A 14,099-nucleotide genomic window follows, 5' to 3' on the forward strand; every position below is an offset into this window, starting at 1 on the left:
AATTTGCTTTGGCTCATCATAAAACTGGCCTTAAAGTGCATATGAAGCGAAAATTTTTTTTGGATAATTTTACCCTCCAAAGTGTAAATAAATCGATTGTAAACGTTTAAGTTCCCCAAAATAAAAATTTAGTAGTGAATTTGGCGCTGAAAACTGCTCAATTTTCGTCAAAAAAATGGTCAGGAGACTGGAACGAGTTTATTGCGCAATTTCGTCTTGTGACGTAGTGTTGTGGACAGAATTTGTAATACCCTCACACCAAAAAGGGTTTCTGAGGCGAAACAACATGTCGACTGATTCTGAATTGAGTGCTTTCTCAGAATCTTCAAACGACGACGAGAATATTGATGTTTCGGAGGAGGAAGATGAAGACATCGAAGTGGTTTATAGCCCGCCAATACACGCCGTATCAAGACGAGCCACTCGCGGAAGATGATGAAGAAGAAGAAGATGAAGACGAAGAGGCTGATGTAGATGGCCTTTCACTTGCAGTATTGGAGTCGAGATATGAGAGAACAGTCGCTGTGAACTCATGGTTCGTATATATAATTGCCATAACACTTAAACACATATTGTGTATTTGATAAATACATTGTTGTTTGTAGTCCCACTACTAAACAAGAGGTCACTTTGTTCCTCTAAAATAAGCTTATAAACTTACTTGTAGCGTTTGTTTTACTGTTCAGGTCACGGTGCCAGTGTCAACGATCCAACGACCAGAATTTAGTCCGTGTGCCAGAGTTTCGTTGTTGCAGAGAAGTAGCAAATGCAGCGGCAAAATTGTCTTTCGATGGCTCCATCGAAAGCATTAGTTGCTTAACGCAGCACGATGACTACGATGCTCTTACAAACAGGATGGTGCTGCTGCAAGTCGCGCCGCTGCTGAGGGACAAAGATGGCCGAACTTACCGCCGTCGATCTAGGGTCCCAGAAAATGAGTGAGTACGGTCCTATGAATTTCTTTTGAGGTGAAATCCAATTTTCTCTCAGTTACGCTTTTGGGATAACATTACTAATATTGAAAGTTTGCTTTACTGCATCTTTATGTGAGCTTTTATGTTTGTACTTTGTATGTAGTTTAATTTTGCCCGACCCCGTAAGCTGCAGGACTTAAAATTTTCCATCGTGCTTAAGTAAAGGCTGTCTGTCTTAAAAACCTTTTTTTCTTGCAGATTCATGTGAGCTGTTTGTTATAGATGGATCATCCGCTGGCTATGTGGTTACATGGGCTGGGAAAACACAAGGCCATTGCCAGCCTGTGTATATGACGACATAAGGACACGGTACCAAACCTTGCATAGACAGGCAACAGGCTACAATCCAGCATAAGCTGTAAAAAGGAGCTCATAAAAATGGCTCTTTTAGGAGTCACCACATCCATGTTAGGTCATGGCCAACAATAATTATTGTGTCAAACAGTAAATTTAGCAAGGATGACATAAAGGGCCATAACCAGTAGCACCTGTTATTGCTGAGTATGCTTGATTTTCCCTTGATGCTACAAGTGAAATGGCTTGTTGCTGATATAACTTATCCACATAGTAACAAGTTTTCTAAGGTTGTGGAGAACAAGGCTACAGGTGACACAAAACGTAATGACAGCCCTGTTTAGTATCGGCTTGAGAATAAGTATTAATTTTTGCAATAACAATTGTGGCTGCATTGGCATCAGTGAACACTGAAGAACAGCAAACTGTGAAGAAATTATTTGAGGAATCATTGTTAAGTTTCAAAATGTCTAAAAAACGTCCAAGTTCTATAACATATGCTCTGAGGCTGACATTTGGGAAACCTGCTGCATGATTGGCTAAATTTATTTATTGATCTATTTCTTTCTTTCTTTATTTAAGTGTTGACTATTTACTGCCAATGTGTTTGATGCTTCATCTGTCTTTGAATCTACTCAGTAGGACTGCAGATCAGCCTCTGGGTTATGCCCAAACAATAAAGTCAGTTTCTCTTAAGTTCCAAAGACCTTTGATAGTACAATGTAGGTGATGGGCTGTACTCTCTAAGTAAAGTAAACCCAGTCACATTTTAGGTTAAGACCAATGTCAAATGTACTGAATAAAATGTTATACCACTTTATTTAACATGCACTTAACTGTCTCAAGTGACAAAGACTCAAATAAGTAGAACTCCTTTATTGCACAGTTTAGTTGGCTCTGCCAGTGGCTACTGAAAGACTGCAGACTTTTTGTATTTTAAGCTATCAAGCTAAACCACTGTTTTACAAGTCATGATTTTGAGCACAGGTCTCTGTAGTAGAAACAAACACTTAGCTCTTGCTTTGGTATTAGTAATCTGAGTAACACCTCAGTGTACACGAGAAAGTTGTGGGTAAATTTAAAGTGCCCATAACCCCAAAATATTTTTTCGCTAAAATGAATCTTTGCACCTGTTCGAAACGCATGGCAGCCATTTTTTTTTCTAACAAATCCTGCCATTTTATAGGCTTTGAAAGTTGCAAAAATCCAAGATCTTTTGTTCACGACTGAGTCAGAAGGGGAGTGGGTCTATTCCTGATTTGACGTCACAAACTGATTTACATTGCATTAACTCTTTGTAAAAATGCATGCAAAGTAGATTGTGACGTCAAATCAGGAATAGACCCACTCCCCTTCTGATGGCTGCAATGCATTTCGAACAGGTGCAGATTCATTTTAGCGAAAAAAGTATTTTGGGGTTATGGGCACTTTAAACCAAGTGATAGAGATTTTACAGAATGGAAGACCAATCAGGCACATGTATTCATGGTCCTTGGCAGTGTCCCCTGGGATGACCCATTCTGGGCTCCTTGCATATTTGGCATTTTCTTGTTCTTCCACCTGTTCTTGAATTAGAGGCTACAACTTCATCAGGGACTGTGCTGCTCTGATGCAAACTTTGTTGCTCTGCACCTTCCATGAAAAAAAATAAAAATATTCAGTTTAGTGTTTGTACACTTCAACAAAATAATTGAGATAAAGTACAGTAAAGATAGCATTACATCTCTAAAGACATTTATGAGAGAGGAATAAATGATTATCATCAAAGATTATGAGCATTAATTTAGAACTGTGGTAAGCCAAAGATGACCAAAACACCTACTTGGAGGAAAAAGTGAAGTTGTTTTCTGTTTGTGAATCCTCTCTTCATAGAGCTTCACTGCTGCATGTTTGCCCAGTCAGTCACCAAACTGTGTGTTGAGAGGCTGAGGTGCCTTAGATGAATACCTGTCAAAGACTTCTTTCAGTTCAGATTTGGACAATGAGAAGAGCAGTTTCTTCAAAGAGTCAACATAGCCTGCATAAAATCAAAGAGAAATAAACATTAGTGCAATTGAAATGGAAGTTAACACATAAATATCACAGAATTAAAATGTAAAATCTGAAAGACTGTCAATCTGCAGTAAGATGCCTAACAAGGTATTGCTAAAGTTTATACAAAAAGGTGTACTCTGAAGGTATGTCATCATGTTTTCAACTTTACCATGTACATGTTTACAAGTATATGCTTACATGCAATACCACAGTTTTAAAAAATTCAAAGATCAATGGATTAATAATAATCTTGGTTTGGTTTGAGCTGGAAAAATAAAGCAATTTGTGAGCTGTTAAATGTTTGACTGTTCATAAATATTCCAACATTCAGTGTTACATCTGCATACAATTACAGAAAAGAAGAATGATCAATAAACCATCATAAAATTTGTCATCCTACAGTGTATAAGCTTGATACAGTCACATTCCTTCAGGTAAAGGCAAAAAAAAAAACTAACTGCCGAAATGCATCGATATGATAAGCTCAACTGTGTTTCAAATACACAGATAGCTTCTATGTTGGCTTATATAATTGGCTCGATTTCCTCACCAGCAGGTAGGCGATAAATATAGTTTACGTCATAGAAAGTGCGGCGTACGGGGTTTTATTCACGAGTTGTTTGTGTCAAAAACTCGAACGAGCGAGGAACGAGCGAGTGAGGGTTTTTGACACAAACAACGAGTTAACAAAACCCCGTACAAAGCACTTTCTATGTCGTGAACTGTTTATTACACATAAGACGATAATTTTCATTAAAATAGTTTTCTGAACGCAAATTAGAAACAAAAACTCACGAACAATAAAACCAAACGCAAATTTAATTTAATTCAATAACAAAGTACGATTTGCACGATATGCACGAGATGCACGAGTGATTGGCATGGAAACGCCTTTACGCTATCGTTGATTGGTTATACTTCCAAATGTGAAATAGCTGTACGCCATTCTGATTGGCTGTATAACCCTTTTCCACATGTGAAAATAAAGCGTATAGATTTGTACAAATGAGCTTTATGGAATAAAATTCTCATGTTATGTGTAATAAAAGAGCGTTGCAGAACAACTACACATGACATTACGGTATAATACCTAAAGAATAAAGGGCATTTTTCTCATAACAGTAAAGCAAACCTACACACAAGAGACGGAAATACAATGTAGTCTTTACACTGGGTGCGATTGGATGTTTATGCAAGAAATAAGCAAAAAGCAACATGTAAGCTTATCTTACCTGTCTTTTACTGCGTTCACTGAGCGCTCCTGGTACTGCAGGAACAATGGTATCTAGCGTTGGAACTGCTTCCCGTATTAAAATAGCTCGAATTTGGGTTCCTTCCTCCATACCACTGAGAACTGATAATTTCCACAAATAACAACTTTCTTCAAAATGGACAGAACATAGTGACGCATACTTCGATTGTGGCTCAAAATCATGGCGATGTCTTCGGACAAACTTCACCTATTTGTCCCTCGCAGCTGGATCGGCAGGAAACTGATGCATTCGTGTTCCCGGAGTGTTGCTCGAATTCGCACAACTTTGATTGTTAGTGCCGCCAGCGACGCAATATCTCCCTCCTCTACGTACTTTCTCACTCGACGCCATATTGCAATCTCGTAGTCTTGTCCACAACACTACGTCATCAGGCCATGTGACCGGACATTTTGGCCGCGCGATTCAAATACCAACTTTAAGAGCAAAATCGCACAACTTTCGGGCGTTATAAAATCGCCAGTTTTTTTCAAACATGATTCAAACTTCGGAAAAGTGTCTTCAGAATGTTGAACTTTCAAAATATTAAAAAACTGATTTCGCTTCATATGCACTTTAAAGGCCCCATTCCTGGCATTCTGTTTACACTGCTGATTTTACGGAGTGTGGACCAGATTTTTAATTGAGTTGGAGCAGAGATGCTTTTACACAGCACTCTTGACCGGCAAAATGGGGTCCAAACTCCCTTTTTGGGACCACAGCCGCCTATGGCCCCAAAACCCAAAAAAGTGAGTAGACTACATTAAAGCGCTACTACAACCAAAAAATTCTTCTTCTTTTTCTTTGGGTTTCAAAACACACCTGTTTATTTTAATTGGAATTTTGTTGTTTATTGGTTCACCATTACTAACTTTAAAATTTTCAGAGAGCTGGCTCGAGGAGAAAAGACTCACTGGTTTAAGAATGCAAAGCGGTGTATGCGACTGAATTAATATGCAGCACGGGAGTTTCGGGCTTTCAGATTTTTAAACTCGTGTTTTGCATATAATTATAATTTAAGTTGCGTTTACATGCTGAAATTTTAAGCGAGTGAGTAAAAGACGTCACTTTTACCTAGATCCAACCCTCTGAGGTCAATTGGTCAGTTTTGAACGTGAGTAATGGCAGACCGTGAAATCCAAAACGTACACTCAAAATAAACAGCCTTTGGATAAAAATCAAAGCTCAAAATTTTGCCAATCAGGTGTTAAGCGAACACACTTTTAAAATGTGAAGAAAAAAAGAAAATGATTTTTTGATCATAGTAGCACTTTAAGTAACATACTAAACCAAGCATATACAGAAATTTAAGTCAATATCAGCAAGAACAACAACAACAGAGTACATGCATATTCTTGTCCAGTGATAGACCCTTCTTGAGAAATGTGAAGAAACATGATCAATAGCACAGTTGTCATTGTTTGTACTTAAAAAATAACTGGATCTCAGCCAGTAAACAATCTGCACAACTTCAAACCATGTGCTTGTTTAATGCTCTCCATGCATCATGGGAAATACCAAAATAGTACTTCATGTAACATCTCCCTTTTTTTTTTTCAAAAATGAAATGAGAGCAGAAAAGGAAAAACAAACGATGCCTAGAATAAAATATGAACGACCACTTAGCAATAAGATAGGTGATCGAACAAAGAAATAAGACTAAATGAAAACGTTTATTGTGATTGTTATTGAAAGTCAAAGGGAAAAAAAGGTTCAACATATCAAAGTTCTATGTCACAAATTCCTTAAACTTGGATGGTTGCATGCTAATTCGGCCACTCCAAGTCCCAACAGCTATTGCTTGGTCTTTGTCCGGAACATCAGGGACACTAAATTGAACACTTGAACTCTCAGGATCAGTTTGAACAGGAACTTGACCAGCACTGGGTTTTGTGACTTGAGGCTGATCTTGTGGCTTGCTTTGAACTAGACGGATGAACTTGCAATTCCACCTATACAAATTCCCATTTCAGTTAGAAAGGAACATGGCCCAACTTTTGCAACAAAGGACCCTTTCTCCCAAGGAGCGTTAGGATTGGTTAGTTGAAGTCTCACTGGTTTCCCTGTTAGAAGCTCAGGTAATGGTTTGGCATGCTTGTCATAGCTTGCTTTGGCCACTTGCCTCTTCCTTTTGAGGTTGTCGTATACACCGGCTGCTACAGTACGGTGAAAAAGTAAGTTGACAGTCTCAACTCAATCCTCGTGAGAATTGAGGACCGAGACTCTATTCACTCGAAATCAAACTCGATCCTTGACACGCCATTCTTGCAAAATCACCAACGCGAAATATTGTCAATTATTCATACTCAATTCAACTTTTGCAAATGCGTTATTCCTCAATTAAATAACAACAGGAACTGTTTAATAAGAAAACGAAATAGCAGCTATCGTTCCTGTGAGTCCTCTATTCAAAACTATACAATCATATGTCGTGGGTTAAAATATTTAAGCAAAACAGTGAGCTTTACTGTGTGATGGATGTTATCGTGAATCGAATGTAAATTTGCGTTGTAAACATTGAGAAATATGTGCATACCGTGTGCCCAACCAAGTAACGCGACGATTCATGTAGTTTTACATCTCTTCTTAAATCCAATGATCTGAAGGAAAATTATATTGATGGTCGAATGTCGGTGCTAGACTTGTTCACCGTCATCAGGTTTCATTTGTTGAAAACAAGTGTTGCGAGCAAACCGAGAACGGCATCATCGCAGGACAAAGTACATGTAGTAAAAGCTGTTCCAATTTCATCCAACTTTTGATACGTCTAGTTCGGAGTTGGTATGAGAGCAATGTGTTGTTTTGTTCTCTTCTCCTGCCTTTTTTTATAAATAGTATTTCCCTGATTAACCTGATCCCAGTGACTGTTGATTTTTCTTGTAAGGGAATAAACAAACAAGGCCAGCAACGAAATTTGGGGTCTCAAGTGAGTCATTATGGAATAGTTTTACGGTCAAAGAAACAGTTTTTGTAAATATGAAATTAACATACATGTATACAGAGGACATTTGTTTCCAGAAAGGTCTGCTACTGCCGTGTTTCTGATGACATGTATCCAGCAAGGTCTAAAAACTACCTACGGAGTGACTTGAAATGCCACTCTGGTGCATAGTGTCAAAGACTGTTTACAGTTCGTGTGATTGTCGAGTATGCTTCAATCATACGGATGAGGAATAACTATCTCCTCTGCAACTGCACAGAATATATGTACACGAAATTGTAGTGGCTTCAGCTCCGGTGGCGGAGAGATCCTTGAAACTAAAAGACTAAAGACTCACAGGTTCCACAAAGCTCAGGTTTATTGAGTAAAACTCTTACAGCAATCCTGTCGAGTAGGACGTGTTGGTGGATGCTCTGAAAGGTTCTGAGTAGTACAGCAATAACTGGTGGCTCCCATCAAATTTCTGTGAGCCTTATGAAATTTTACAAGCACATACAATATTTAAGCTGGAGTCACATGGTAGCTAGCAGAGATCCCATGTGACAGAAAGGCGGTAAAATAAGGAAATACCTAGAATACAACGAAAGAAAACTAAGGCACACAGGTGCTGTAACAGAAATACTACAGAAGTAATTTTCACTAACAAGCTACATTATAGGTTAGCTAAATTGTCGGGCGGATCACGCTCTCGATTAGAAGCCTACATAGTACTCTTCAAGTACCACGCTGATGCGATAATGTCGAAGACTGTTTACATTCTGTGTGATTGTTCAGTATGCTTCAATTATACGGCCAAAGAATAATTGTGTCCTTCGCAATCGCACAGAATAGTGTCGTTCGTTGTGACTTTTTCCCAATTTCAGCAACAGGATTCGAAAGAGGGCAAAACTCGCTCGGTTTTCCGTGTTACTCCCAAACAACCGTCTCTGAGAAACTTTGCCAGGCTGTTCTTTTATTCATATTCTCAGTTGCATTTGTGCTACAGTACTGCTCAAAACTAAGTTATCTCCCTCACACACAGGAGTGTCCGTCAAAAAGCAGGTGCAGCTTCAGTTCCGTTGACGCAATATTTGACGGCAACAATTCGCTAAGCTCCACAAACTTCCCTGCTGTTATCTGGCCGACTAACTTGGCGGAAATTGGCGAAAACCCAGGGCCAACTACGAAGGGTTGTAGAAGAATCTGTGTTGAAGTCAAGGGAAGAACAGGGTTGGCCAAACCAGCCTGACACGCAATTGCCGACTCGGTACTCCTGCAAGACTGTACAAACGAGGAGCTAAGGGGTGCAAACGTAGACACAAATGACAGAATCACAAAGGCAGGCCTACCTTGAGACGAAGATACTTGGGTCACGGTTGACGAGGAAGAAAGGTCTGTACCTGCTGTCAGCAAAACGGAGGCTTGCAAGCCCAAATTCAGGTCGGAAACATTGCCAAACAAGCACATTTTTGATGAAGAATTCAGTGCAAAGTCAGCAAAGCCAGAACTCCCAGAACTCTATGGTACAGTGTAACTATTAAATACATGGACTAAGGAACACATCATGGCTGTCTTAGATGAACTGCTGTAAGTATAAATACAAATTTCTCAATGGTTGGGGGTATTCGAGGTGAAAAACATAAAATACTGCCAAAAGCTTTACTGTAGCATGCCTGACCGAATCTCCACCTCTGCTAATGCTCTTGGAAGTCTGGTCACTGACCATCACTGTAAAGGCTTTATCATCTTTTCCTGAATTTATCAGAAGGTAGGGATCTTTTGGATTGAAATCTGTTGACCTTTCCTGTGAGATAATCAAAAGCAGTACATGAATAAGACCTCTTATACATGGCAGAGATTCCGGGTTGTTTTTCTTACTGGCTATGGGGTTAATGGAATTAAAAAGTTTTCAAATTGTCCACATTTTGGTGTTTCTGGTTACTGCTTAATTAAATCATTTTCTTCTCTTTCTTCTTTAGAAAACTTTATTTCCCAACTAGTATTGCATGAGTTTAAAAAGAAAACAAGCAAATCCTCAGCAAAAGAAGGGAAAAGGAAAAAAGTCAGTTAGAGTCAACTGTCAAAAGCTGCAAAAGCCAGCAAATAGGAATCACGCTAAATTTGGAAACCACACACATACCAGCTGGTGATGTCACAGATCGGCGTTAGGAAAATTAGTCAGTTCAAGGTCAAAAACTAGTTTTATTGATGTACTTTATTCCACGGGATCATTCACATTTTGACTCAATTCATTGAAACATGCCAGCTTTGCTTGGAACAAGAATCGACAAAATATGGCAACCAAGAAAGGACGAACTTCAAGCAAGACTTCCAACAAATTACCTGTGCGCGCTTGAGAAAAACTTCTGAAAACACAAGCTAGTGATATTTCTCCTTAATTTTATGAAAACTCATTGCGATTATAACATGAGGGCAAAGTTTTCTTGTCACAGTCTAGGCACATCGAGAACAATTACAGTGTAGGCAAACGGAGTAAAAAACACACAAACAAATCAAAAACCGTACAGATGATTGTTATTTAATTCCAGTTCAGAATAAAAATTCGAGTTTCATTCCTGAGCAACGGAAACAATGATTATTTACTTTTTAAATGGTGTAGTGTCCAAGAAAAGAATTTGTGGAGTAACTTCTTCCACCAAGTTTGAGCTATTACTGTTATACTGTTTGTCGTTCTTGTTCTCTTTCTCTCTTTTTTTGTTTCTGTTCTTCTCTTATATGCTGTCCAGGCATCATGTGACCTTATCAAAATTAAAGATCTTAAGATATTCCAAAAAGCAGCTCTGACCAAACCAAAAATAAACAATTAGCTTTAAGTTTATATCCCTCTGATGCTTGACTTGAAAAACTGTGCAGCCACCAGTGTGGGCCTGACCACAGCTATGTATGTCAAACCTGGACAGAAACTGGGGAAAAATGCAGGAAAAATTATTTCCCAAACCCTTTTCCTATTGAACATGAAAAATGTCGGCTGTTAAGAGCTTTAGTTGATGTAGTATGGGCATGTAGCTGGTGTGTAGCTGCCTCTGGCCACAGAAAGTGAGCAAAAATTGTTTAGCAGTTAACCAGGCTTGAGCCTTCGATCCAATCGAAAACCACAGTGTGGTCAGTGGTCAACTTAAAAAAAATATCTGACCTTGATGATCTCTAAACTTGAGCCTGCAATATGGTCACATGATACTGGTCAGGGGATGCCTTGTTTCGACAGGTGTCAGTTGACCAATATCAACGATGTACGCCGCAAACTTTCTGGAGTGTCAGCTGGAGTATGGCCTCAATATGGTCAGGTGATACTGGACACATTGCCATACATGGAGGAGTGGACGGGTGTATGGTCACCAAAACTAAATTTTCTTGCAAAGATGGGTTACCATAGTTTCTTACCCACAGTACTCCATGCGCATGCCTTCAGGGCACAGAGCTCCACTAAAAGTGAACATCTACTTTATAGCCTGCATAATACCAACATGTAACTTGTCCCGACAAAGGAGAATGCAAAAACAGCCAGTTGATCAATGATTTTGTTCCAAATCAGAGACTGCACCTTCAACGTAACTGTTGTTTCTATTTATTAGGCATTCAGACTCAACTTGCTGGGCAAGGGCAAAGGCAACAAATTTCTTAGTTTGTCAACAGATTTGTTTTAAAATTGTCATTTGCAAAAAATGAAATGGTTGTACCTGTTTCATCTTTGCCTGTAAATATGAAGCATTGGTCAAGTTCTAGTAAAATTAAAACACATGTACCTACTGGTACATACAACCCCCTTAAGTTTGCAATAATAATTATTTGTACCTCATCAGCAGACAGGGCAAAGATGGCTGTCTCTTTACAGCCCTCAGTTTTTGGTTGCAAGTACTTGTTGAGTGTTCTTTATAACTACATCATCTGTGGAGAAAATTGAACAACATTAACATTGGTCACATATCAAACTTCAGTGAAGTAATACCGGTAATTAATTACATACAGTGGTCACAAAAGTTGCTTTGGAAAGGACTTGTGTTCCTGTAGCTTCATCCCTTGTCAAAGGGAACCTCTGCGATAAGAATTCTTTCCACTTTTTATACTGGCTTCTCCAAGCATGTAATAGCTCCTCAACTCCTAACTGCATGAGTGAGCAACATTAAATGTGCTTTATTTCCTGGCCAAAGCCACTGTACATACAGTGTACATCATAATAAGACTGCTAAAGGGAAAATATGGTCAATTTGTACTTTAAAGTTGCTTACAATTATTTTGCAGAAAACAGTTTAATTGAATGCAATAAAAAGCCTGTTTGAATGAAAACATTCAATAATATCTATAGTAAGGTGATGACACCTATACCATATCTATAAGTATTATAGCCATGGCACCTAACCCATTCCTTGAAAGCTGAACTGCAACTATTCCATTCATGAGCCATTTTCAGTGTCTTCAGTGGATTGGCTTCCTTTAGCCCTGGGTACAAACTACAACATTCCTAGGCTACCCATGCTATTGTCTTGATGCGTGGGTGGTGGTTCTCTGCTTCTAGGTGTTCTGTGAGCTGTCATATAAATGCTTTCATGGCATCTTGGGGCAGCGCCTAAGTATTCACTTTCTTGCCAAACTTGTTCATAGCTTTTGGAAGGTCATGAGGGATATAAATGTAGGATGCTATGCTGGGCAGTCGGGGTTTGCAACTTTGAGGATGGGTTTTACTCTGACTTGACATCTTTGGACATCTGAGCTTCCCTCTGCTTCTGTGTCTGGTGTTGAACTTGAGCTTTGAGATGAAGGAAGTGATTTTCTATATGAGGGTGTATTCCTTGAATGTGGAGTTGAATGAGATGATAGAGGAGGGGAATATACTGTAACTGTTGAGTGTATTCAAGGAGATCCTCACCTTTCCTCCACAAGCCCAAAATACGTCAAAAGCCTTTTGAATGATTTTAAATTTTTCCGCTCAGAATTACTGGAATCACCACCTTCATTATTAGAATTAATATAATCACTGGGCTAATGTTCGTCCAAATTCTGGTGTAAATTAAGTTATTGCAATTATAATAAAATGTGCGGTGTGACAAACATGGTGGCCCGCTCAATGGCCAAAACGACACCAAATAACAATAGCACAAAAGAAAAAAGCAAACTAAATTGATGCATGCTTTCATTAATTTAAGCTTAATTTTGCTAACCGCATGAGTAAAGAACTGATGTACAGAAATTAATTGAAATCTTCGCAACTCGCAATATCTTGCAAGGAGTTCATCAGATACATTTTGTCTTGCGTGAATAAGTTCTTCCAGCTGGTATTTGATATCTTCTTTCCCTAAAGGAAGCAAACTTGATCCCTCATATTCTTTGCTGTTTGTAGAATAGAAATAATGCAAAATATAATAAGGAACTGCTTTTGTGCTAAAAGGCAACCAAGACTGATGCTGTCTGCAATATTCAGTGCATTAACACGGAAGCAGAAAATTAAGACTGACAATCCTTATCTCATCCTAACCTCTCAAGTTTTGAAGCCAAGTCCAAAGGACTACAACATCCTCCTGTTTAAAATCTGTCATGTTTGCACTTTTGAAGTGGTCGGTGTCACATTCCAGGAAGTGAGGCTATCAATTTCGTCACACTTTCACAAGCGATACTATTGGCGAGGTTGAATTTTTTGCGCACCTTTTCAACAGGCACTGTGGCTGTGTTTTTACTTTCTGTGCTTTTAGTGCGGCATGTCTTCTAATACTCTGTTGTCACACTTAAATCAAGTTCATTCTGGTGATAACTTTAAAAGTATTTGTGGTCTTAGCAATGCACCAGAATGCCACAAAGGTTTGCGATGCACAACACCTTCTACAAACACATGCGAAGAAAACATGATGATCTCTACAGAGGACGGACCAGGCCACAGCAAAATCTCAACTACTTTATTGTGCCAATTGAAGGTGGCGAACCTCAAAATGCACCAAGTATACATGCAGACGACTAAGATCAAGTCGTGGAAGATCTACGTGCAACAGATGTTGTAGACGATTTACCGAGCAATGAACAAGAGCATGCCATTTTATTCCTGGAAAGGTATACCTGAAATTATGCCCGACTGAGTGCATTTCTATGGGTACATGGGTGGGTCTTGAGTGGGTGTAGGGGCTGTGTGGTGATATTTTGATCTACCTGCAACGGATGCTGCAGAAGATTTACAGAGGGAAGCACAAGAGCGCGACATTTTATTCCTGGAAAGGTATACCTGAAGATTATGCCCGAGTGAGTGCTTTTCTATGGGTTCATGTACATGGGTGGGTATTGGGTGGGTGAAGGGGCTGGGTACTGATATTTTCCTATTTTTATTGTTTACCCCTCAATTTTTTTTGCATAATTATTGTTTTCAATTTCTCTTGGGATTTACAATTTATCATCCCAAGAGAAATTGAAAAGAATGCTTATGCAAAAATTTTGAGGGTAAACAAGGCCTGCATTTAATGGGAATGTTGAAAATAATAATGAATGCTCTAATATTTTTTGCCTTAATTCTGTTGTTAATTAATTCGGTGTCCTGAAATCACTGTTTCATTTTTAGTTCGCTGCATCTAAATATCTTCCTCTGAGGGAAGAGAGAATCTAGAGGTTTTTTTAAGCTTTGGAGAATTA

General features: G+C 38.9%; 1 long non-coding RNA gene and 1 pseudogene across 1 annotated transcript in view; both read left to right on the top strand.

Moving 5' to 3' along the window:
• The window catches only part of LOC138013187 (uncharacterized), an 18,644-nt gene extending 5,013 nt beyond the window's left edge, over window positions 1-13,631 (top strand). Inside the window, exon 3 of the long non-coding RNA XR_011125187.1 lies at window positions 13,261-13,631. This is a non-coding gene — a long non-coding RNA (uncharacterized lncRNA). The remainder of the gene's footprint in view (window positions 1-13,260) is intronic.
• Window positions 287-2,444, top strand: LOC138013185 (uncharacterized; annotated as a pseudogene).
• Window positions 13,632-14,099: the final 468 nt, after the last annotated feature.

Source organism: Montipora foliosa, chromosome 8, assembly GCF_036669935.1.
Source record: "Montipora foliosa isolate CH-2021 chromosome 8, ASM3666993v2, whole genome shotgun sequence".
In the NCBI taxonomy this organism is placed as follows: Eukaryota; Metazoa; Cnidaria; class Anthozoa; order Scleractinia; family Acroporidae; genus Montipora; species Montipora foliosa.